This window comes from Pteropus alecto, unplaced genomic scaffold (assembly GCF_000325575.1).
Source record: "Pteropus alecto unplaced genomic scaffold, ASM32557v1 scaffold98, whole genome shotgun sequence".
NCBI classification, from domain to species: Eukaryota; Metazoa; Chordata; class Mammalia; order Chiroptera; family Pteropodidae; genus Pteropus; species Pteropus alecto.
This window is the reverse complement of record NW_006443570.1, coordinates 11,273,077-11,298,158: the sequence shown is the minus strand read 5'-3', so window position 1 is coordinate 11,298,158 and position 25,082 is coordinate 11,273,077. Positions and strand designations below refer to the sequence as shown.

At 36.6% G+C, this 25,082-nt stretch overlaps 1 protein-coding gene across 2 annotated transcripts in view; it reads left to right on the top strand.

Moving 5' to 3' along the window:
- Positions 1–25,082, top strand: part of RNF43 (ring finger protein 43) — a 57,560-nt gene that overhangs the window by 3,824 nt on the left and 28,654 nt on the right. Inside the window, exon 1 of one of the 2 annotated variants that reach the window (XM_006924877.2) lies at positions 8,500–8,579. The exons of the other annotated variant lie outside the window; for it this stretch is intronic. The gene's annotated coding sequence lies outside the window, so the exon portion shown is untranslated. Of the gene's footprint in view, positions 1–8,499; positions 8,580–25,082 lie in introns of those variants that run through there. 2 annotated transcript variants of the gene reach the window in all.

The window sequence follows — 25,082 nt, the reverse complement described above, 5'->3', positions numbered from 1 at the left end:
CAGCTGGTTGTCCTGGATTTTCTTAGACTCCAGGGTAATGTTATGATCAAGATTAGAATATGCTGCCCTGGGGCTTCAGACCTACAATAGGAGCTATGGTAGTTTAGCATTTGGCCAGCAGAAGCGAACACCTCCTGGACAGATTCCTCCTTGTTCGATGTCTCTGCTTGCCCCTTAATTTACCTATTAGTCAACACCTAGTTATTCCATCTTTGCATTTTTACTTTAATTGTAGTCAGGTCCTGAAATGAATTATTTGGGAAGGGAGAGAAAACTTTATTTTAAAGTTTTGGCCAAAGCCAGAGAGCTAATGCTGTATAGCAAAACTGTAGTTGACAAAGTGATTGAACTGTGACCCAAGGGATTGCCTTTTAGTTCTAACTCTGCGACTAAGTAGTTGGGTGATTTGGAACAAAATGGTTTTTACCTTTCTAGGCTTTACAATTCCTATCTGTAAAATCGAGGGATCGAAATATAATACTGCATAGCCAACTTGTGTTATGCACTTTATATATATTAGCTCACTGAACTTTTATAATAACTTCATGAGATAAGTATAGTACTTTTATTTTTCACATTTTACACATAAGGAAACTGAGGCTCAAAGTGTTAGTACCTGCCAAGGTCATGACCGTAGCTAGTAGGTGGCATAGCTGGAATTTGAACCCTAGAGCCCATGTTTTTCCAGCTTTAAGATTCTGTACATCTATAATGCCACAGATGAACAGAACATCAGTGTAGGTGTCATAGAAATGATTTCTTTCTTTCTAGAACAGAAAGTAATGAACATGAGTATTATTCTCTGAGACTGATCCAGAATACACAATATCCTAACTTCTAATAATCTCTGTATTTCTTCTATTTCTCTTATTTGTGTTACATTTGCAAAGATATTTGTAAAGTAGAATGTTTATTTACTCAGCATCCCCCTTTTAATGGAACAACTTTCATTATCTTTCTCTTCACTTTATAATAGCCTGTGGTAAATTATATAATACAGGAGCTTGACATAATAAATTTTGAAATAGCCTACATATAACTGTCATTACTCAAGTTAGAGTTCCTTGGAAGCAGAGATTTCAAAGATTTTGTGATTTTGCTCTGAGGCCAGCCTTTAAAAGAAGTATAAATATTTAAAGTCCAATCAACTCTCAGTTATTTATGTTAATGGAGGTGCTGATAATCCAATTAATTTCTAATTGACTTTAGAACATAGTCAGAAGAGCACCATCAGATATAATTCCTCTGTGTGCACAGTGGTCGGAGGTGCTTGCTTCCTGTGGTCCCAGCTCAGAGCCTTCTTGACTCGGCTTTGTGTTAGAAGCCTGGCACCCAGAGGAGAGGAGGAAGCTGCAGAATGTTTTTATGATAATTTTTCAAGTTGAGAAGATAACTCTTTTATAAGCACCCATCAAACTGATTTGCATATATAATAGTTTCGTACTTCATGTGGAAATCCAGCAAAAATTTTTTAAGTTCAAATTCGTAAATCCCTGTGGTCAGTAGGAGGTAATGAATGAGCGATGCCCCTGGTTAGTGTCCCTATCAGGCTGTTTAGTGTTCATTTAGCTGATTCTGAGGGTAAGCATTTCCTTGGCTTTTGGGTGTGTGTGTGTGTGTGCGCGTGCACGCACGCACACGCGTGCGTGTTATAATTTTCTTTAATAATTAGCCATAGTTTACTTTTTATACAGTATTAAAGATATTCCAGGAGCCCATGGCTAGGTTTGTTTTGTTTTTAATAAAAAGCCTTTGCATTTGTTCACTGGTAAGTATTTTTGGAACTTTTTTTGTGCTTTTTTTCCCCTCTTATTTCCTTCAAACTGCTAAATACAGCAGAGGAAAAGATGTTATAATTGACCAATGTACTATTATAAATATCCTGTCAGGAACCAGAATCGGTATCAGGGTATAGTTAGAAAAGAATATGATAATGATGTTTCATTGACTTCATATATTTTCTTCCAAGAAGCTTAAAATGATTCACTAAAATGTGCAAGCCAGATAAGAACAGATGATATTTACTCCATTTTACAAAAAAGGAAACATAATGGGGAAGAGAAAGCAAGTAAATGATCCAAGAACAAAGTTGTACAGGAATGGACCCAATCAACTTTGTAGGAGATAGATGAGGAATCCAAATTTTAAGATATCTGAGGATGTGGATTTCTCAGGGATCAATTCTACTGAGTGAGAATCCTAAAAAGCTAATATATGGTTGAGATATCCCCTATTGGGACCTACGTTGCTCAATATGATAACTCAGTCCAAAAACTATTGGTAAAGCAGTTTGCCAACTTTATGTCTCAAAAAGCTCTATGAGCTAATGCTCTGACCTGCATTCATTGTTCTTTTGGGAATTGTTTTTACAGTAAAAGCCAGAGTCTACAGTGAGCTGCTTGGCTCCTCAGGATCTGGCCTGCGGGCCCCCCTCCCTCCTATCCCACCTCTTCTCCCCGTCACTCTGCTCCAGCCACTCTGACTTCTTTGTGTCCTCCAATTAAACCAGGCATACATCCACCTCAGGGCCTTTCCACTTGCTAGTCCCACATATACCCCCAGTTATTTTCTCCTCTTAGTCTCTCACATGTCACCCTGAAGTGTATGATATGCCTTCTCAACAAGGCTTTTCTAGACTATCCTATTCTGAAGGACTCTTCCTATTCCCCTCTGACCCATATTCTCCTTCCCTGCTTGATTTTTCTTTGTAAACTTATTGCCTTGTGACATACTGTAATGTTTTACTTCTGTAGCTGTCTATCTTTCTTCAGTAGATTATGAGTTCTGTGAAAGCAGTAATTTTTTTGTCTCTTTAATTCAGAGCTGTATTCCTGTGAATAGTGCCTTAGTATACTTATACAGTGCCTCAGACATGGTAGGTGCTCAATAAATATTTATTTAATGACTATAAGGAACTGTGGTGGTATTGACTCTGATGGCTGGGATTTAACTTAGGATGAAACAGATTTGTTTATCTCATCACATTTTTAAGCATGAGGTCAGTTATTCTGAGTGCTCTGGGTTTGACACAGCGTGCTTTATTCCTTTACCCCTCCAACTTACTGACAGTGTCTCCTCGATCGTTATTTCCAAATCGTAAGTATGGCTATAATCAATATATTTGAAGTGCTCCTTTACACAGAATTTTTCCACAGCCTTTATTTGGTTTAATAGCTCAACCCCTGCTTTTCAGGAAATTCTGATTTTCCAAGAGAGATTTATTGGGGGTACTGACTTTAAACCTGTGATTGTAAGATACTAACATATGTCTATTCAAAGGACTTGGCCTTCTTAGTCCTTAAGCTTGTGAGTCCCAATTCTGGTTTCGAGATACCCTAACACAGTGGTTTTTAATCTTCTTTTGGTGTCACAGCCCCCTTTGAGAATGTGATGAAAGTTACTGACAATATGTACTTAACATAGAATTTTGCATAAAATCCCAGTGAGTTGAGAGTCTCTGAGACATGTGTAAGGATCTAAGGACTACAGATTAAGAGCTGCTATCCTAGAATAATCTCCATTATTTCAAGAAATGAAACCAAATTCTCAAAACTAATTTACTGTCAGTTTACTTAATTTAAAAAGTATTGGTATACATTACTTGAAATCAGACAACAATTATAATGCAATTATAAGAAGGTTAGCCTGAACTATGATCATCTTAGATATAAAAACTGGTATCTGACAAAGATCTGCTTATGTGTAGTTAAAAAAAAAAAAACCACAAAAAAACCGGAACTGTGTTCTCCAAATATTAAGTGAAACTGCACATCAATTCAAGAAATGCTTACAACCCTTCATTATGGTAGTTTCACTTGAGGCTCATAAGAATAGAGAATATTTTACTAATTTGTTTTGATATAGGTAGAACAATTGTGGCTCTATGTGTCTATTTGATTACTAAATTCAAAGAACAGAGGCTATAAAACAAACGGACTGGTTACTTTCCATCTCTTTGGTTTCTATTCTTTAAGCTCCTGTTGCTTTCCCTAGAGTAGGATTCCTTAGGCCCTTAAGTTTCTTCTTGCTATAATGGAAATCTTTGTGTCTTTTTCTTTATAAAGGTTTATTATCGATTGCTGATTAGCTTGTTTTTAAAGAACAGATAAGCTACTTTACATACTCTTTATTTTTACCTGGGTTCTGAACATTACAGTTCATGGATATATTTGTTTTGTTTTGATACTTTTAAAAATATACTAGAGTTTGTGTTTATCAGAAACATCAACATAATCAAAATGATTTAAGTTAAGGTTTTTTTTTTTATTGTAAACACAAAGGCTCACATTTTTCATGGAGATAGGAAATTAGATTATTTAGAAATTCTGATTGCTGAATATAAAGCAGAGCGGTAACTGTTCAAGATAGCAACATAACTATCTTCAAAACCAGTTTGTTTTTTTAAAAAATCTGGAATACTTCCCTTATAACGGAAATCAACTATAATACAACTGTAATTTTAAAGAGCATATTCAGTTATCATATGTACCTGTTAATTTTGTGTGTGCTAATATGTCGAAAGGGTACTATTGTGCATATGTAGATATATGACAATTGAGAAATACTATTGCTATTGTTTTTCCTGTAGAATAATTTGGATGAAACGGAAGGCCTTACATTTTATGCCTACTAATGTTACTGTTTCCTAAAAAATGATTCCCATTATGTCCCTCTAAACCATTTTCTGGTCTTGTGATTTGCCCACTATAAAAAATTTTTTTACATGATTTAGATTTCATGTTTTTTTATTTTTATATTGTCTACTTAGAATCATATCGGTTATCTGACTTTAAGATTCTTGTGGTCAAGTTTGTTTGTTTTTTTAACCTAACTTTGTGAAGGACTTTATTGGCCTTATACTGGAATTAAGTCCTTTTCAGTTTTCCATACCTATGGTAAAATACAGTTTGGAGTTGGAAGGCAGAGGGGCAGACTATTCCATTTGTGAAATATAGTCATCAGATTTCAAACTAGGAAAAACACCTAATCCAGTCATTTCATTTTACAGAGGAAGAACTAGACCCAGAGAGATTAGTGGTTTGCCAGTCAAAGAATTGCCAATCTACTGCCATATCTTATTGGTTGGTATTTTTAGCAAACCTTATTTATTTATTTTAAACTTTTTTGGGTCATTGAAAGGGCATTAAAAAGCAGATGCTGGCAGAGATTTTCCCCTGAACATTCCATATAAGATATTATAGATGGCTGTAGACTTTCTTTCCTCTTTGGTCCCTAATCAACTTAGAAGGCATACTTTAAAACAAGTGAAGAAATATACCTTGCTGCAACAGCATTACTTTATGTGATACAAAATGTGTCATTTATTCTGCCATAGAGTCACAGCAAACCAGATGGCTTGTTGGCCTGGATCATCTCCTTAAAGCAGTAAGGGCTCTTTGTGAAGTTAGGTGGAGAACCTTACTGACTCTCCCACTGTGTACCAAATTCTGTGGCAGGTCCTATAGCAACACAAAGAACAACACCCTAGCCTAGTCTAACTGAGCAGATACAACTGAAACAACGGAAGGCAGGATATGATGAATGCCAAACAAGAGGCACAGGCATAGATGCATTAGAGTGCCGATTTTCATTTTCTCAGGAGTCATTCAAATGATTGGTAATTCTCTCTCAAGGTGTCTCCTATGACTGAAGAAAAAAACAAACAAAAAACATAAAATCTTAACCTAGGCAACTTCAAGTAGCTTAGAGCTAGAGGACAACCAAACCCAACATGAATTTTCACTGTTACCAATTAAATATAAGTTATAATATTGCTTGTAAATATTACTGTATATATAATACTTACCTGTAGCATTTTCTTTAGAAGTCTAAATAACTAAACAACATGGCTTTCTTTTTAAATTGCAAACTGGCTTTCTAAAGTGCCCAAGAAGTTCCTGTTAAATTGTAGTAAAATTAAAAGAAAATTGAGCTTTAGACAGAATTCAGCATATTTAGAGGTTTTTTTTTTAATTGATAATCTCACTGACTCAATTTTAATTCTCCACAAACTACATAAAGGAAGAAATAGGTACTAAGACTATGTAGAAGGTAAAGAACGAATGAATACCATCTTGATTCAGCAAAATTCGTTTCTAATGCAAAGTTTTTAAAAATTATTGACTTTAGTTATTAGTATGTATTATTCCCATTCCTTAAAATATGTTAGTTTTAGTATAATATGAGTGATATAGAGACCAACTCAAGAAGAATGTACATATTTGCTGTGACAACATTAGGTTATTAACCTATTTTTTGGTAACTTTCAATACCTATTCATCATTTTTTAATTAAATTTATCGGTTAATAAAATTATATAGGTTTCAAGTGTACAGTTCAGTCATACCTCATCTGCATATTGTATTGTGTGTTCACTACCCAAAGTCAAATCTCCTTCGGTCACCATCTATTTGACTCCCTTTATTCTCATTTACCTTTTCTCCTGCCCACTAAACTGTTGTCTGTATCTATGAGTTTTTGTTTGTCTTGTTCATTTCTGCTTTTCAGTTTTATCTCCCACATATGAGTGAAATCATTTGATCTTCAACTTTTTCTGACTTATTTTACTTAGCATGACTATCTCAAGATCATTCAGGTTGTCGCAAATGGAAGTATTCCATCTTATGGGAAAGTAACATTCCATTGTATGTATGCATCACATCTTCTTTATCCAGTCATCTATCAAAGGGCATTTTGGTTGTTTTCTGCTTTAAAGTTAGTAAAACTTTATGATATACATTACATTATATATATTTATCATCATTAGAGATTATTTAGAATTTAGTATTTGGGCATATGAAAAGTCCATAGGTCCCTTATGACCATTTAAAAAGTAAAGGCAAGTCACTTAACCTTTTATCTGTTGAGGTAGGGTTGGCAGGGTAACTAAATAACCTTTAAGATCCTTTCTAGGTCTAAGCATTTAGAGTTTATGCTTATTCTAAAATAGACTTAATATCCTAAAGGGACATGTGACTTGCTTAATTATTTCTTTTCCCCGAGATAAAATTTGTTTGGTAGGTGGTACAAAAAAATCTGACCAGATTACTTAAAGTCACAAAACTAATTGGTAGCAAAACTAAGCATTATTAGACTTAGTTGTACTCCTAGTCCTCCGGTCCTACACTGTCTTTATATTCAGTTAACACACACAAAAAGGAGTTTTTCTCTGAAATTATATATTTTAAAATATCTGTACTGGATTGAGGACCCTTCTAAATCTTTCCTCAAGGCTGTTCTAGTGGCTAAACCACACTGACTTCAATCACAAACCTACCATTCAGATTCTAAGTGACTCTGAATCTTTGGAAAGTCTTAGAAAAGCCAGAGATAACCTAGAGCCAGTCTGGGGCATACTCGTAGGAGGTGGATGAGGTGTCTGATCCTGAAATACTTTGTAAAGTTGAATTCTTAGAGATAAGCTGAATAATTACACTGGAAATAAGATTTCAGAACAGCTGGTAGATGTATGGGGCTAGGGGATAGAGTTCTAGTATGTAAGCATCTGGAGGCATCTGGAAATGGGGCCATCTGATTAGCAACTACGACAGGTTATTAAACCAACAGGTTATTAAACCGTGGCTTTCTGCATTGTGTATCCCCCAGAGCTGGAAAACTTCCGCCGGCAAAAAAGAGAAGAGCTGCGGTGCTGTTGCTGAGGGCCATACAGTAGACACAAAAGCATCTTCTTAGAGGCCTGCAGCAGAGGCAGCTTGTACAGGCAGGCCCGGTCCTCTCAAAGACTGGGAATCAGATTCTTTCCCCAGGGGGTTTCCAACTAGTTTGCACTTCAGAAAAATCTTTTCTTTCTCCTGCCGTTCACGCCCTGCAAAGAATTTTCTTCCAGTCAAAGAAATTGTTTTATAATCAAAGATTCTTTTCCTTAATTGTCGCACATCAAGAAAGTTTGGAGGAGACTGGGGGATTATGTGAGTGCCTAGAATTTATTTTGAATGCAAACTTGCAACATGAGCAAGTCCCCTAAAGAATATACTCGTCTGGAAGCTAGGAGAGAGCCTAATAGAACTCTATTCTTCCTTGGTTGAATATGAGCCAGTAAGATACAAATGAGTTGAGTAGCTCTGTCTGGACTTAACTTCTGTTATGTTTGATTCTTGAGGTTCTTACTGGAAGATGTACCCTTCCTCTACCTGCCCTTTTAAAACCCGACATTGGGAAACATCAAAATCCATTGATAAACTTGAAACAACAACAAAAACACCCACCTTTTTTAACCATCAGTACTTCAACTCTTGGGAATTTCGGGTTTCTCCCAGGCTGTTGATGATATCACCAATGTTGGGAGCCACATTCCCTGCATTCCCTACTGTCACTGAGGTGTCGATGATGTCATTTTCTCCCACAAAGGAAAACCTCAGCACCCTGAGGGCCTGAACTTAGGTCTTGGCAGGTAAATGAAGGAGGAACTTACTTTTGGATTTCAACTGTTTGATTGAGTCAGGCGTAAAGAAGTACAACCACTTTAGGTACTAGCCTCAGAGCTTCATCTCTGGGGCTTGAATAGACCATTTGTCATTTAGGGAGAATTAAGACTGTAACTTTAAGAAATTATTTTCTTTGTAAGAACAGTGATTCATTTAATATTTTTATCCTTGCACTTTGGGGCATTTATAGGGCATTGTTCTCAGATATTATGACTCCTTCTTAAATATTATTCTCTGAATCCCTGAAGTTTTCCAAGCTTTTCTGGAACCCATTTATAGATCATCTAACTTTCCTTCCTAGAGCAAATTAACAACAACAAAAATAAGAATTAAGAAAAATAAAGTGATGGATAAGACACATTTAGGCAGAATTATGCCCCAGGCAAAGTACATTCTTGTTATTTTAATCTTGGCTCTGTGATTATGAAGAGAAGAGAATATTTGCTCTAGAAGATTTCCAATCTCTTCCTATCCCTTCATCGCAACCACAAAGTAGTGGTTGGAAATAGAATTTTAAGAACACCAAAAATGCTCAGAGTTTCCAATAGCGGCAGCTACTGTGGCCCCACAAAGATTCTTTGAGTACTTCCTCCCAGCCTCCTTGTGGTGGTTAGGAGCCTATGTCGTCAATCACAAAGGCTTGTCCTGCAGACAAACCTGGTAAAAATGTCAGTTGTCTGTCTTTGCCACCAGAAACAATCCTTTATATTTTTACTCTGTTCAGAACTAACATGGTATAGTGTTTTTAGAGAAAGACAATCTCTTTGATGGAATCATCAACTGGCCAATTCTTACAGAAATTTAACTGCAATAGTTTGTACTAGGAAGGTAAGTCAGCTATGTGGGATAGGCAGGATTTGCCAAAATTTTTATTCCACTCAGCAATGCTAACTCGCCTGTGTTACTCCTATGCAGGTATTAGATTGCAGTTTTTATTTTATTTTTTTATACTAAGAATGTGTGTGTACATTTCACTGAAATGTAAGTGTTCCTTTAGTTTATATAGGAGCATAAGTAATTGAACTATAAGGGAAGAGCCCAACCTGCAATTGCCTTTTCATTTTTATAATCATCTTATTTCTCCTGAGTTGATGTGTGCTTGAATCAAATTAGTGTTATTATATAAAATGCCCTAGTTTTTCAAGCAATATCAATCTTCAAGGTATGGAACAGGATTTGGCATTTTGTTTCCATTTTTATTGTTTTGTTTCTAAAGGGAAGTTTGAGTTGGAGCCTGCCTGGCAAGATTCCATACTTCCACCAAACCACCTGTCCTGATAGACAATAGAATCAAAAGTCAAGTTCTTTATAACTGCACCTGCCTTGTAAGTGTTGCCAGAAGATCTGATTTTCTCTTGTAGCCAAACTCTACCCAGAAACTATATAGTATTTGTACCCAGGCAGCGGGTGCACACACCCCAAAACTTGGCTGTCACAATTTCAAGAGGACTAGTACAAGTTCTCCCACTGACTTCAAAGGTAGTCTTTTGCATTGCATTCATTGATTATTTTACTGCTTGATCAAATGAAGATATAAACTTGATTTTCAAGATGTTTGTGAGGATCTATTAATGATGATGAATCATTTGGTAATTTATTATTTGGAATTTGTCTTGTGCAATTATGCATCCAGTAAACGTGAAGGAGAGTAAAAGACCAGGAACATATCTCCAGAATCAGAACACCATGCAGCATTTTCAGGAGTAAGAAGCTACCATTGTTTTTGCTGCTTTTTCCTTTCCCCAGAAATGTTTTGTTACCCTATTGGCCACCAGTTGAATGCTCTGTGATTAGGCAGTTGTTTCTGAGGCAATCTAACTTCCTTGATGAGGACTTTCTTCCTTTTGAATTATCAGCATTTCTTGAGTTCCCTTAGAGTAGAGTTACTTCATTATCTTCTAACTTTATGTATAACTGGAGGCCTTCTGGCCTAAGAACATAATTTCTATCACCAATCAGATAATTGAAGATAATATACCCACCAAATAGTGCTCTTTGCACAGTATCCATATATAATGATATAATATGATAATAAGGCATTAAAGGGCGTTCTAAAATGAGTTGCAACATCTTACAGTGAAAAAAGCTCTCAGTAGTCTTGTGTTTTAATGTCAGCTCTGATTCTTCTTAACTTTATGACCTTAAAGAAAGTTACTTAACCTCTTTGAGCCTGTGTCCTCATGAATAAAATGAGAATAATAGTAATAAATAGTCTGCCTACATGAAACGAAATAATATATGAAAATTGTCGTTGAAAATTGCCAATGTAAAGTTTTATTATCAGTAATAATAAAACTCGAGCTCTTTCTCATTCACCTAATTACTATAAGAAATATTAAGTTTGAGGGTTATTGATTTGGGTTCAGTTAACTCATTTGAATTCAAGTTGGCATTATCCTAAAATAACTAGGCAAAACTATTTGTATATATATTTTTTTCGTAGTTAAAAAGACAAAGCTTTAGATTCAAAATTTTGTGGGCCAAAGGGCTGATTAAATGTTACGATAATGTGGTAAACGGTAGCCTTAGTGGCTTAGAGAATGACTAATAGTGTATAGGTTCTAGGGTGGGAACTCGAGTTCTGTTACCGCCTTGCTTTTGCTGTGGTGAATCACTTGCCCTCCCAGGATCTTTGTACATGTGGCTGTTCTACATGGGTAAACCCATTAGCTTCCTTCCGTGATCACTGAGGTAATCACTAACACAACACAAAGCAACTATTTTCTAAGTTTTTACTTCTCAAAGTCAGAGGGATCCTAATTAATCCCTCTTACATTTTCCCTGTTTGAAATTTTGGAGTATTCTTTTTCATTGCTGCTGCCCTAAAACAATTGCTCAGAAAGCTGAAACTTCAGCTTCCTGTCTACCTTTGCAGCTGTTTTCTGAGGGCCAGAAGGGAAGGGGTTCAGGATCGTGAAGGGAACTAATTTACCCAGTTCATTATACTTGTACTGTGCTGGTCCCAACATGTAGTTCTTTGAAGCTCAGCAGATAAGGTTCTGTAGCCTACTTGGAAATTATCCCACAAGTCCCTGAGACTCCCAGTTTCCCATCTGAGAAGTATTAGATCAAAACGAGAATAAGCAGTTTCAGTCATTATACCAATCAAATATTTGTAGCCCAGAAATCATTTTCAGGTAAAGATCATCCTTTGAGCCACCTCAGAGACTAATATTCTGCAGTATGGAAAATCTGTTTTCCATACTGTAACTTTACCAATTTGAAGTCTCTCCCCAAGAGGTAAATAATGGGATAAAGGTAATTATGGGTTTTCTCATCTTTCCTACTTACCTGTTCCCTGTTATGATTAAACACACATGGCTTATAACTCTTTTAGAAACAAACTCAATTACCATTATTATCCTTTCAACACTTGTATGGTATTATAATCTATTTCAATCACAGTGAGACACAGCATAGTGGGAGTCAGGAGACAGGGTGTATGGGGAAGATGGAGAGAGGCAAGTGTCTTTCCCCTCTGAAGGTACTTGGGGTAAACTGTTTTCTTCCTAAGGCCTAATAAAGATTAGTGAGAGATGTCTGCAGAGCATTTGAAGCTCTTTGAAATAAAAGCATGGATAAACACTCAGTATCACTGTTATTATCATTAAAAAGGAAAGCCCAGCATGTGATATTTTGGGTCACTTCCAGCGGCCTTGTTTGATGTTCATGGTTCTTTTTTTGACCTTTGCCTCTTGATATCTTTATACATTTATTGAGGTTGTTGGACAAAGTCTTGAGATTCTAAGCAATAGGGTGTTTAGAGCGAAAGGCTGCCAGCCTCCATTTTTATGGGTGGAGTGTCTGAAAATGTGTTTAAATAGTTCAGGTTTTTGTTTTCGGATAACTTGTTTTTCAAATTTGGCAATCTTGGGGGCAAAGTGATTTTAATACCTGATTATTTGAGTTTCCAATTCTATTCCTTACCTTAGAACTAGAGTTGTATAGGAAATCTGTATTAAATAGAATAACTACCAAATTAACTGGGATTTTTTTCTGTACTGTGCTTATGAGTTAAAGATAAAAGAAGCAGTTATAAAGGATCTAAAAACAAACAACGTAAGAACTTCCAGAAATAATACAAGAACTTCCTAGGGACACTCTAAGTTCAGCCCAATCTCCTATACTCCAGAATATGTTATTTCATGCAAAAAGTGACCAAAATGATATTCTTGTAGGGTTATAAGAGACCAAAAACTCCAAATAAAGGCTAAATTATGTTCAGTATAATGTGTTTAGGCAGGAAAGTGTGTCAATACATTTCAGAAAAGGTTTCAGTAGTACAAATTGAATTTTTAAAAGGACTTCCTGTTGGTCCTTGGAAAGCTAAATAAATCACAAACTTTTATTTTACACCTTCTATATTCAAGGACTGGTGTTAATCAGAATATCCTATTCCCAGATTGGCAGCTGTGTTTGAGAATCAAGTAGAATTATCACTCAATTTTTTTCTTAATGCTGATGGTTTTTCCTTTTGAGTTTGTGGAGTTGCTATGAAGGGCACATTCTTCATACCCTAGTCGATGAATTGTTTATTTGTTTTAGATTTTAAATGGTTATCCTACAATAAAATTTACTTATACACACACATATTTTCCCTTATAGTTTTTCAGTTGAGTTTTTTTCAGTCCCCACCCCAATTTATGTGTCTCTACGAGCATAGATTTTTTTATTTCTAAACTTAGCTTTCACCATATACATGTGTAAAGTAAGAAAAAAATTTGAAACTTCTCATCAGAACCAAAGGAACTCAACAGATTATACAGGAAATTGAAGATGGGGATGGTGTATATCATGCCAACCACTCATAGAAAATTATTTAAAATTAACCTCATGTTTAGCTTTATGTAAAAGCAACCAGCCTGAAACTACTATGGTTATATGTGTTTGTATATATATACACATAAAAGATTAAAAATGAATGTTTAGATTAGAATAAATAATATAATATATACTTATAAATAATATGTACTTATAAATAAAGTATATATTATTCATATTATATAGAACATAAATATGGAATATAGAATATATGTATATATTCTAAATACTTATTTTCAAATCTTTAGGGGAAAAGCAAATCTTGAATTAGTCTCTGAAAATAGTTGTCTTTGGAGACTCTGAAGCCAAATTAATTATCTGGCCTTTGAAATTTCACCTGTTGAGGAAATGGTCACATACTAAATGGATAACCTTAGGGCCAGGCCTCCACCCCCACCTCATTCTTTTTCCTCTTCCATTCATAATTTTATCGAATTTCACTTAACAGAAAATAATCAAGTCCGATCTCTTTACAAACTGATGTCTTTCTCACTGTTTCATTCAGCCTTGTCTCAAATATAGCATCATGGAGCTGAGTTTCTTCTCTTCCCTTTTAAGTTCTGCTCCTCCTCTCGTCAGTCGTGTTGGCTGTCTCTCTCCTTAAGAATTTTAACCTACATAATGGTCCTTCTGTTTCTTTCCTCTCATTTTCATTTTGGGTTCATTAAAAAATCTGCACCCACTGTTAAATTAAATGTCTCTTCTCACCGTGAAAATTTATTATTTTTGTATTTCCAAATTATGTAGGTCTTATTTAGGTTGGAATTTTGATGACCAGGCCTGTATACGGCACCAGGTTCACTGTACGTGTTGAATAAATGTCATTAAATAACCATCATTTTGCTGGAGCAGTGCGTCGATGCTGTTGTTCCTCTGGACAGTTTCCTACAGGCTGTATTAACAGGCAACTGCATGCCAGGTTACATGCCAACAGCTGTGTCTTCTCATCAGAAAAAGATCCTTTTTTCCCCCCTCCCTATCAAATGAAAGTTTGGATTTTAAAGAAAATTAGAAAATATAGAAAATGAAAGAGAACTGAAATCACAGCATGTGTGGTTTTCTCTTTCCTTAATGGTAAGGCAGCTTCCTAGAGGATTTTATTGTAATATGTTGATGAAATGTTTAGAGTCATCTCTTTGCAGTTTGTTTAGAAAGTAGTTTCTAAGCAGCAGTTCCTGCATCATCTAGAAAATTTTTAGCTAGAGAAACCACATTTCTCTTCTTTCTCAAGCTGCAGAACCAGTCTACTCTTTTTGTTTGTTTGTTTGTTTGTTTAACACTTGATTTTTATGGTAAGGGACTGAGCTACATGGTCTTCCTTACAAAAGAATTTTGCTCAGATTTTTGTGTTTTGCAGCTTTCTGATTTCGCTGCCATGATAGATTTACTTATCAGGGAATTATGACTATCTCTCATGAAAAAGGAATCACTTCATAGCAACTGCTATGATAATAGGTTTGGATATATCTTACCATGGATCCAGACCTCTGAAATAATTGAGTCATGTGTCTGTACAGCTAGGGAACTTACCATCACATTATATTGCCTCATATTAACAATACCTTCTCCATAAACTTTGGATAGATAGGTCCTGCTATGGCAGACCATTTGGCTGCCTCAAACCCTTATATTTTTCTCCAAAGGAATTTCAGATCCTATTTAATATTTGCTAGTTTTGTTAGGTCCCGAAGGCAGAGAGGTTATAGTAGTAATCGCATGAAGAAGGAAATTAGTGTTTTTTTTCAATCTATTTTCCATATACTGTCAATCTGTCCAAGCAAACTTATTATATGGAAAACTGATGAGGACCTTTGTTTTCTTCTTGATATATTTGCCTGCACAGCCCCATTCCCTACTTTGGAGAACCCTGTTGGTAGCATTTTGGCTCTCTAGATAAGGTGGAGTACCTACAAAATAGCGGAACCATTGTGCCTCCATAGATTTTTCACAACCCTGAAGGTGAGAGTAGTTGGGAGGATGAAAGGGAGCCAATGCGTATGGACTAGTCTGGTTACTGGAGAGGTAACTGTTGTCGCCTTCCTGTTGTTATCCTCTAAAGTATTCGTCTAGGTGACCCTTGCTTTTCCCTGTGAATCATCTCAAGTCCTTCTCTCCTTTTGTTGGTCTGCTCTGAACTTCTCGTGTATTAATCTCTTGTACAAAGTAAGGGCTTTAAGCAGTAGATAGTTAAGTACTCCAGGTGTACTCTTATGCACGCTATGTGAGGAGGATTGTTGAACTCTCTTGTTTCTGCATACTTCAAAACTGTAATAATATCACCCTCTAAGTTCTTGCTCACTTGATTTCTTCTGTTTTCTTAATAACTTTCTAAATTATTTCTTTCCGTGTGTACAATGTCCAGTGCATTACTTTTCTTCTCTCTGATATCAAGTTGTTGATAACTCCCTATATAGAGAGGCTGGAGACATGTTCTCTTCTCTCTTTGAGGCTATTTTCTAGAAGAGTATGGGGCCAAATGCTAAGGAATTATCTGGAATTTCTTAATAAAATTCATAATCAACTTGATAGGATTTACTTTTGTGGTGTTACCTCTCAAGCTTACCACCAACTCATATTCCTTCTATAATTTCAGTGCAACCAAGATTTTGATTGTATTCTAAGAATCAAACTGAACTCTAATCTTTTCCCAGGATAAGGGTATCACCAGTAGATAGGAGTCTAGAGAATATTAGAAGTGCTTCTCTGAAGCAACTTATCCAATTGTGTTTCTGTTCAAGGCGTGTGCAAGTAAATGCACTTGGGTTGTGGTCTGTTGTAGAAATATAAAATGTTAGAAAGAATCTCAAAAACCAAATCAATTTTCCTGACCTACACTGTCATCAAAATAGTGACATCAAGTTCATCTCCACCTCAAGGTAGGTAGTCTGAATAGTCTTTTAACATGAAGGCTTATCCCCCACTACACAGGGTGGGTCACCAGCTGCTCCATAATAGCAACATTACCCAGCAAGTTGGGACAGGAGAATAAAACAACCATATCCAATTGATGCTGCAGAGGAAATTCAGAGAAACAATGTAATGATGATTATATTCATATATGGATAAAAGAGCACGAATTACAGCCAGTGTCTCTAAATTTTCTTGTGAAAGCCTTTTGTAATAAGTTACATAATAAGTTATATGATATCTATTCCCTCACCATCAGGGCATGTATGGAAATAAAAAAGCCATATAGCTCCTCCTTAGGTTGTGAAGACAGGTGTTCCCCTTTAAGAGAGTCATAGTAATGATAATAGTTTTAGAGTGAATGTAGAAATATTTTGTATATTGATTTTAGATTTAAGGTCTTAGTTGTAGGAGCTGCCATTTATTCCACTTTCAAGTGTATTCAGGGGCTGGTGGTACTTAATAAATAGTAAAAACGTCTATCTTCCTTTGTAGTGCATAAATTAGCATATCATTAAAAAATAACCAGACTCAGTTTTCCTTGGGTTGAGTGCTCTTTAAATATTTGCTGCCCCCAGAAAGCTTTTCTGGCATTATTGGTGTTATCTGTATTTCTGTCATAAGCTAGCTGGTTTCCCATTATATCTCATGATTAATACACATGGATTTGTGTGAAAAACTTTCTGGTAATGTTCAAACCCATGCCATTCAGTCTCTTGGGACTCATCCCAATAAAGAGGTGTCCTCTTAGCTCCCCCTAACTTTATTTACTATCATTTTTAAAGTCTTTTATTTTAGTCTTGAGGTGATATTCTCCTTCAAATTATGCATTACTCTCAGAAAAACAATATATTTTCCTCCCTCCTCTGCTACCCCCAAATAACAAATCTAGCCTTACAGGTCTGCCATCACAGGGGCTTCTGTATCATGTGGTAATGCAAATTTCTGTTTCATCTCAAAGGTCTTGTTTCCCTAACCCCATCATCCTCTAGCTGTCAGCTGTGAAGACTCTCACCTATACCTCCTAAACTGCTTAGAAAGGAATCTGGTTCTCCTGGCCCCAGTGCTGACCTTGACCATTTCCCTAATCCTGAGCAGCCCTGGAAGCTCAGCCCCCTCAGTACCTAATTCATGCCTGACACTCTAAATTTCTTGCTCTGGCCTCAGGAGAGAGAGCACATTCTGAACACTCCTTTTGTGTCGGCATCTCTGTGAGGTGCTTTGGAAGGACTCCAGCCAGGCATGGAAGGGCTCTTTGATAATATCTGGCGGGTGGGTAAGAAATTCAGGCACCTGGCCAAGATACACATTGCCTGTAATCGTTAACTCAGTCTGTAAACAGTTCAAACGGCACTGAGAGGCCGTCAGTTATTACATTAGAAGCCTTTCATCTCTCTTGCTTAGAAGCTAGGCGTCCAGCGTTGGCCTCCACTGTGGCAGTTGAAGACATGGTACTCTGTGCACAGCCAGCAAGGCCCAGAACATGCAGGGACATACAATGGAACTTGCTCTGAATGACTGATTTCAAACTTTCAGCACTGGAGCAATAACGAAATCATTAATTTCCTTTTGTTCTGTATCTGGCTGATGCTGGAAAGAAAAAAAAAATCTTGATCAGGAAAAAATATTGGAGAAAGAATTATCATCTGGGATCGGGAATTTCATTTTTTAACTCAGTTTTCCTACGCACATTCATGTTCTGAAAGGTTTACAACCTCACCATTCACCTTTTTAGTTTGCCCTTTTACTCCAAATTGATTCTAAGTTTGGTCCTCAGTGTACCCAATGTCTCTAATTAGCTTTACAATTATTCAAAATTGCTAGACCCTAAGAGCCAGGCACAATGCTGGGCACTGGAGAGGACCCAAAGGAACATAAACATCGCTGCCCGCAAGGTGCTTACTAATTGAGACCTTTAGATAATACTAGATATATACTAAAGATAACTACCACCATGAGTGTTTACAATAAATGCTAAATAAGGTATGCAATGAGCTTTTACCGGAGTTCATAATAAGGAACAAAAAATAGCAATGCGGACAAAGGCAATCAGCAAAATTCCTTTCCAATTCTATGAAAAGAAATTTTTTCAGTACTTTTTAAAATTAGCTGCTTTTCCTTCAGGTTTCTCATCTATTTTCTTTTGCCCTTTTCATTAAATTCCTAATTTGGCTAGGCACATATCGAGTGTCCTAGGCATTTGGAAAATGAAACCATTAAGCCACTTTATGAATTTTTCTGAGTTGAATTTTGCAGAGGTGGAGTTAGGAGACATACCTTCCCCATTCGGTATCTGGTTCCAAAAGATAGAGCAGGAAAACCAAGCACAACTTATTCTAAACATCTTAATTGCAGAAGACCCTTTGTTGATGAATATTGTTAAAGATGCTCAGATTAGTTTAAGGCTGCTCTTGCTGAAGCAGTTCGTTCCACATTTCACAGGGGCAAAATTTATATTAGGTCATAGGTTTTAAATAAATGAAATAAAATCTTATACTCACCATGTTCAAGGTGAGCATCCAAGACCCGGGTTTTGTTCCTTACACCAGAATCCCAAGTGTGAAGCACCTAGACTCCTTTCCTCTACAAACAATACCCTAACACTTGTTCCACTTACTTTAACTGAAGGAAAATGATAAAGCACTGAGATATTCTTCCTCCAAAAAATGGTAGGAGGGCAGTACTGTATACCACGTTATATAGTAAGTCCTCACTTAATGTCATTGATAAGGTTCTTGAAACAGACTTTGAGCTAAATGATGTATAACAAAACCAATTTTATCACAGTAATATAAACAAGAGTTAAGTTTCTATAGCATATTTCTGGTCACAAAAAAAAATCACCAAACTTCTAAATAAAGACCTGAAACACTTCTGATATTAAATATGTAAATAAATGTGAACTATACATACATTCAAGAAAGATGAATAAAAACAAGTACGATAATTATTTTCCAACCCACTTATTCCAGTTCAAAGTTGAATGTGGCCAGACTATCTTGGAAGCTCAGGGCTCAAGGCAGGGAACTCATCCTGGACAGGACGCCCTTCCATCGCTGACACACACACACGCACACACACAAATACTCACTCACTACTCAGATGAGGACAATTCACCTCACATGCACATCTTTGGGATACGGGAGGAAACGAGTCCTCAGCAAAAACCCACACAGACATGAGGAGAGCATGTAAACTGTACACAGACAGTGGCCCAAGCCAGGAATCAGGTTTTTTTTTCCCCTCATCAACATTATAAGGAAACAATGTTGAATGAAATGATGTTATTCGATGACCTGCTGTATAATTAACTCGATTGGGGCCCTCATAACTTATTCGTTAGAAAGCTGATCGCATGCCTCTTATTTTCTTTGTTTCGTTTTCTATTTTGCTCAACTTTCTGGATCACCTTTTCCTTCCCTTTTGGATTTGGGGTTTGCCTTTGTTCTACCATCTGAGTTTTTCTTTGCTGATTTTGAATGTGGCTTTGGAGGAGCACAGATAAAATAAAAGATAAGGCTTGAGGATATGCAACCTTGCACTCCATCCGTCATGTACTCTGCTTCTGATTTACTGATCTGTTAAGGATGAGCATTTCATTCACTATGTCCTTTCTTTCACCTAGGACAGCTAATACCTTCCCCAACCTCATAGAAAAAAAGTAGCTCAATCGTTAAAGAAATTAAATTCTTTAGAAGAAAACAGGCACTAGAGCAAACAAAAGCAAGTTTCTTTACCATTTGCTCAGCATTGCTGTATGTTCATGATAAACAGAAGAGTGGTTGTTTGGAAGGATGTGTTACATTTACATAGAATTGTAGAAATACAGAATTTATAAAGTGTTTTTACAAGGAAATTTGAAGGTGTACTATCCAATCCACTCATTTTAGTGCCCTGGTTAATTCTGAGGTAACTTACAGGTTTAGTATGACTGAGATATAATGGAGGAAGCCTCTGCTCTTCTACCTGAATATAGTCTTTCTTTTGGGAAATAATCGGTCTTGAAATTTGGTTCCCCACATTCATTGCTTTCCTTGTTCTCTTTCAAACTGCCTAGAATTTTTTCAGTTCCTCTAGATCACTGGTTCACAAATTTTAAGGAGCATCAATCAGTTTTAGAAGTCTTCTTAAAACACCGTTTGCTGGGCCCTACCCTCTGAGATGTCGCATTTCTAACAAATTTCCAGGTGATACTGATGGTGCTGCGTGTTGGGGACCACATTTTGAGATTCACTACTCAACAATACTGCTTACTTTGTGGCCATGACGACTTTCTCAGATTTCAACTGTCTTCACATGGCCAGAGCATCCAACTTGTGTTGAAGAGACTGTGGCTTTAATGTCTGAAAGTGAACACCTAATTATGAGAGATTTTGTCTTACTTGCAGAGTTTAAGTGGCCTGAAGGCTAGATCGTTTACCTACAGGCACCTGGCAAATGGCTTACTGACTCTTTCAAGCGACAGCTAGCAGGTGGGAACATGCTTTTGGAAAAACTATTAGCTGGGCTACAGAACAAATAATATGACGTGAGAATAAAACCAATGCTTTTGATTAGTTTCTATGTCATCCTCAAAGAAAAGATTCCAAGGTTGCTTTGCCTTAGAAAGTCTCATTTTTCTTCTTTCCACTTCCCTGAGCCACTGAACCTCTTAGGTTGTACATTAGCTTATTTTAGAAACTAAGTGATTTGAGTTTCACTCTAGCGTAGCAGACTATGCAGCATCATTCCTCCTGGATTTATTGTAGTGGGACCAGCTCAAGTGAACCAATAACCACAAACTCTACTTTTAATAGGATTCATCTATGTATCCGTTCTAACTTTTTCTAAGTGTTTTCATGCATTAAACTTAACATTTAAAATGTTTTATCAATAATACTATATCGTAAGATATAAACAGTGTTTGGCAAATTTTTATCTCCTGTCTTCACTCAAATGCCAATTTTTATTTCAAATTGCCTATAGGATTTATTTATTTTTAATTTAATTTTATTATCAGTTCCAAGTACACAGTACATTGGTTAGACATTTCTATAGTTTATAAATGATCCCCCTGATTGCTCTTTCTCCCCTCTGGCTCTACATCTAGCCATTACATTAATGCTAACTTCATTCCCTATGCTGTGCTCCCTATCCACTGTGACCATCTATCAGCTACTAATTTATACTTCTTTAACCCTTCACCCCTTTCCCCCAGGCCCACAACATCCCTCCCCTCTGGCTGTCATCAGATTATCCTCTGTATTTGTGAGTCTGTTTTCGATTAGTTTGTTCTTTTTGTACCTTAGATTCTGCATATAAGTGAAATCATATGGTATTTATCTTTCTCTGTTTGACTTATTTCACTCAGCATAATAACCTCTAGGTCCATCCATGTCGTTGCGAATGGTAGGATTTCACTTTTTTAATGGCTAAGTAATATTCCATTGTATATATGAACCATAACTTCTTTTTTTTTAGTTTATTTATTTTTATTAGTTTCAAGTGAACAATAACTTCTTTATCCTGTCATCTGTCGATGGGCATTTAGGTTGTTTCCGTATCTTGGCTATTGTAAATTGTGCTGCCATGAACATAGGGGTGTATAGATCTTTACAAATTATTGTATTGGTTTTCTTTGGATAAATACCCAGAAGTGCAATCGCTGGGTCAAAATGTATATCCATTTTTAATTTTTTGAGAAGCCTCCAGACTGTTTTCCATAGTGGCTGTACCAATTTGCAATCTCACCAACAGTGTATGAGGGTTCCCTTTTCTCCACATGCTTGTCAACATTTGTTCTTTGATTTATTGATGATAGCTATTCTGACAGGTATGAGGTGATATCTCATTGTGGTTTTAATTTGCATAATTAATGACCTGGAGCATCTTTTCATATGTCTATTGGCCATCTGCATTTCCTCTTTCGAGAAAAATCTGTTCAGATCTTCTGTCCATTTTTTAACTAGATTATTTGCTTTTTGTTGTCGAGTTGTATGAGTTCTTTATATATTTTGGATATTAACCTCTTATCAGATGTATCATAAGCAAATATCTTCTCCCATTCAGTCAGTTGTCTTTTTCTTTTGTTGATGGTTTCCTTTGCTGTGCAAAAACTTTTTAGTTTGATATAGTCCCATTTATTTTTTTTTCTTCTGTTTCCCTTGCCTGAAGAGATAATGTCTGAAAATAAATTACTAGTAGCAATATCAGAAAGTTTACTGCCTATGTTTTCTTCTAAAAATGTTATGGTTTCAGGTCTTACATTTGAGTCTTTAATCCATTTTGAGTCTGTTCTTGTGTATAATATAAGAAGGTGGTCCAGTTTCTTTTTTCTTTTTTTCTTTTTTGCATGTATCTATCCAATTTTCCCAGCACCATTTATTGAAGAGACTGTCTTTATTCCATTATATATTCTTGCCTCTTTTGTCATGTATTAAGTGAGCACATAGGCATGGATTTATTTCTGGACTCTCTATTCTGTTCCATTGATCAATGTATCTATTTTTATGCCAGTACCATGCTGTTTTGATTACTGTAGTCTTGTAGTATAGTTTGATATTAAGTAGTGCGATACCTCCAACTTTGTTCTTCTTTCTCAAGATTGCTGTGGCTATTTGGGGTCCTTTATGGTTCAATATAAATTTTAGGATTGTTTGTTCTAGCTCTCTGAAAAATGCCATTGGTATTTTGATAGAGATTGCATTGAATCTATAGATTGCTTTGGGTAGCATGGCCATTTTACTGATGTCGATTCTTCCTACCCATGAGCATGATATATACTTCCATTTATTTATATCTTCTTCAATTTCTTTTTTTAATGACACAATTTTTTGAGAACAAGTCTTACTTCCTTGGTTAATTTGATTCCCAGGTATTTTATTGTTTTTGATGCAATTGTAAATGAGATCGTTTTCTTAATTTCTCTTACTGAAAGTTCATCATTGGTGTTGCCTATAGGATTTAAATGTTCATCTCTAATTCAGTATTTCAAAGACAATTAAAATTTCCCTGCTCAAAGTTAACTTCTTTTCTCAATATTCCTCTTTGGGTTGATGCAACATTTTCGCCCCCAGTTCTCCAGATTTAGAACCTTTCATTCCTTTATTTATATAGTTCAATCTGTCCACAAGTACTTTCAACCCTTTCTTCATAATTTCTGTGATTCATCTCTTCACCTTTTAACTGTTACCACCAGAGTTCAAGCTCTCATCGTGCCAGTACTAGATTCCTGGAACAACTCTCTGACTGGTTTTCCTACCACCAATTCTCTTTTCATCACACTGCAGTTTCTACTCTGATACTTAATTGTTATGCTTAAAATACTGTTTTAATAAACAGACCTCCCCCCCCCCTGCTTAATAATTTAGGATGATTTCTTCTTCACATATGCTAGCAAGGTCTAACCCTTATCTTGGCATTCAGTGGCCTTCAGAATTTGACCCTGCCTCAGCTACCCAAACTATCCTTGTAGATCTACAAGTTTTCCTGATCCTTGAAGATGTGAGAGGAAACTGGTCAAAAACCCTGCGTGTCTTCTCACTTGGCCCCTTATTTTTCCTCAAGGCTGTAGCTGAGAAGTTCCCAAAATTCATTTAACAGATGCCTATGGACCAGATCCTGTTTATTTTACTTATGTGGTTATTTTTCTCCTATTTGAATTCGGCCTTCCTTTAGGGCAAGCTTAAGATCCATCTTCTCCACAAAGCCTACTGGCTATACCACACAGTGTAACCCTTGATGATATGTCATTTTAACACTACTTAGTTCTGTGTATGTGTGTATGTTATCTCCCCAATAATACCGTAAGTCCTGGGAAGGACAGAACACAATTTTGAGAAGAAGATAGGTGTTCATCAAGCACTTGCCAACTAAGAGGCCATATTTCAGGCCCATTCTGATGTGTCCGTGGGAAAATCTCCAGGCGTACCCATCCAGCATCCTGCTCAGTAGTCACATCAAATGACTATATCTTGACAAAGAACATTTGGGAGCTGTTGATCTTCTCCGTTACAAAGGGTCTGGTGGGAGACTGCAGCAGCTGCTATTTTAGGGAGAAAGATGGCTCCAGAAACAGGCCTGACAATGTCCAGGCTAAGAATAAACTTAGTGACAGACAGCAACTCCACTAGTTGGGTATTTGGCAAGGAAGGGAGTTCAGCCTCTGAAGCATTTCAGGTAGGTGTGGGCTTAGCAATTATGTATGCTGCTACATTCAGAGGTAAGCCTACCTAAAGGCAAAAGCATGGCCTGATGATGGGGTGGTTACTCCTGCACCGTATGTACTCCTTTATAGGTATCCGCACAAGAGCACCCACCCGAACAAACACTGAGAAGTGAAGGAAAGTGCCCAGGACCTAAAGCATAGTCACTGTATCAACAACAATATCAGATAAAGTGGTTTTTATGGAGTGGGGCGGTGTGGTGAAGGGAAGAGTCGATGCACCTGTGGTTGGTGATTCAGAGACTTGGTGCCACATTATATGGCACCATGAAACCACCTTATGTTCTTGCTGCCCCATGGTGGCTGATGTCATATAATTACCCATTTGCTAACTGGGCCAAGAGGAAATGGATTGGATGAAAGCCAAAGTAAGGTATAGTTAAATCTCTTGGCTGAGCCACCTTTAGAACCTATGAAAACAAATGGCCTTTTGGGACCCTTTTTTATATCAGTGAAGCTGTTGTCATTGTCAACCCGCTAGTGGTTGTTTTTATAGGTATCATGCATTTTTACTTGCCTGTCCCTAAGACAAAGATGTTCTCTTCTAAACTTATTCTCATGAGCTCCCATGGCTCACACAAGTTGCCAAATTATGGTATCTCAAGCAGGAACAGGGTCCACACAATTCCTGTTGACTGAACTAGGACTGAACTTAATCCTAGACTGACTCAGCTTCTCTGTTAACGTTGTTTGAAATTCTGATAGTC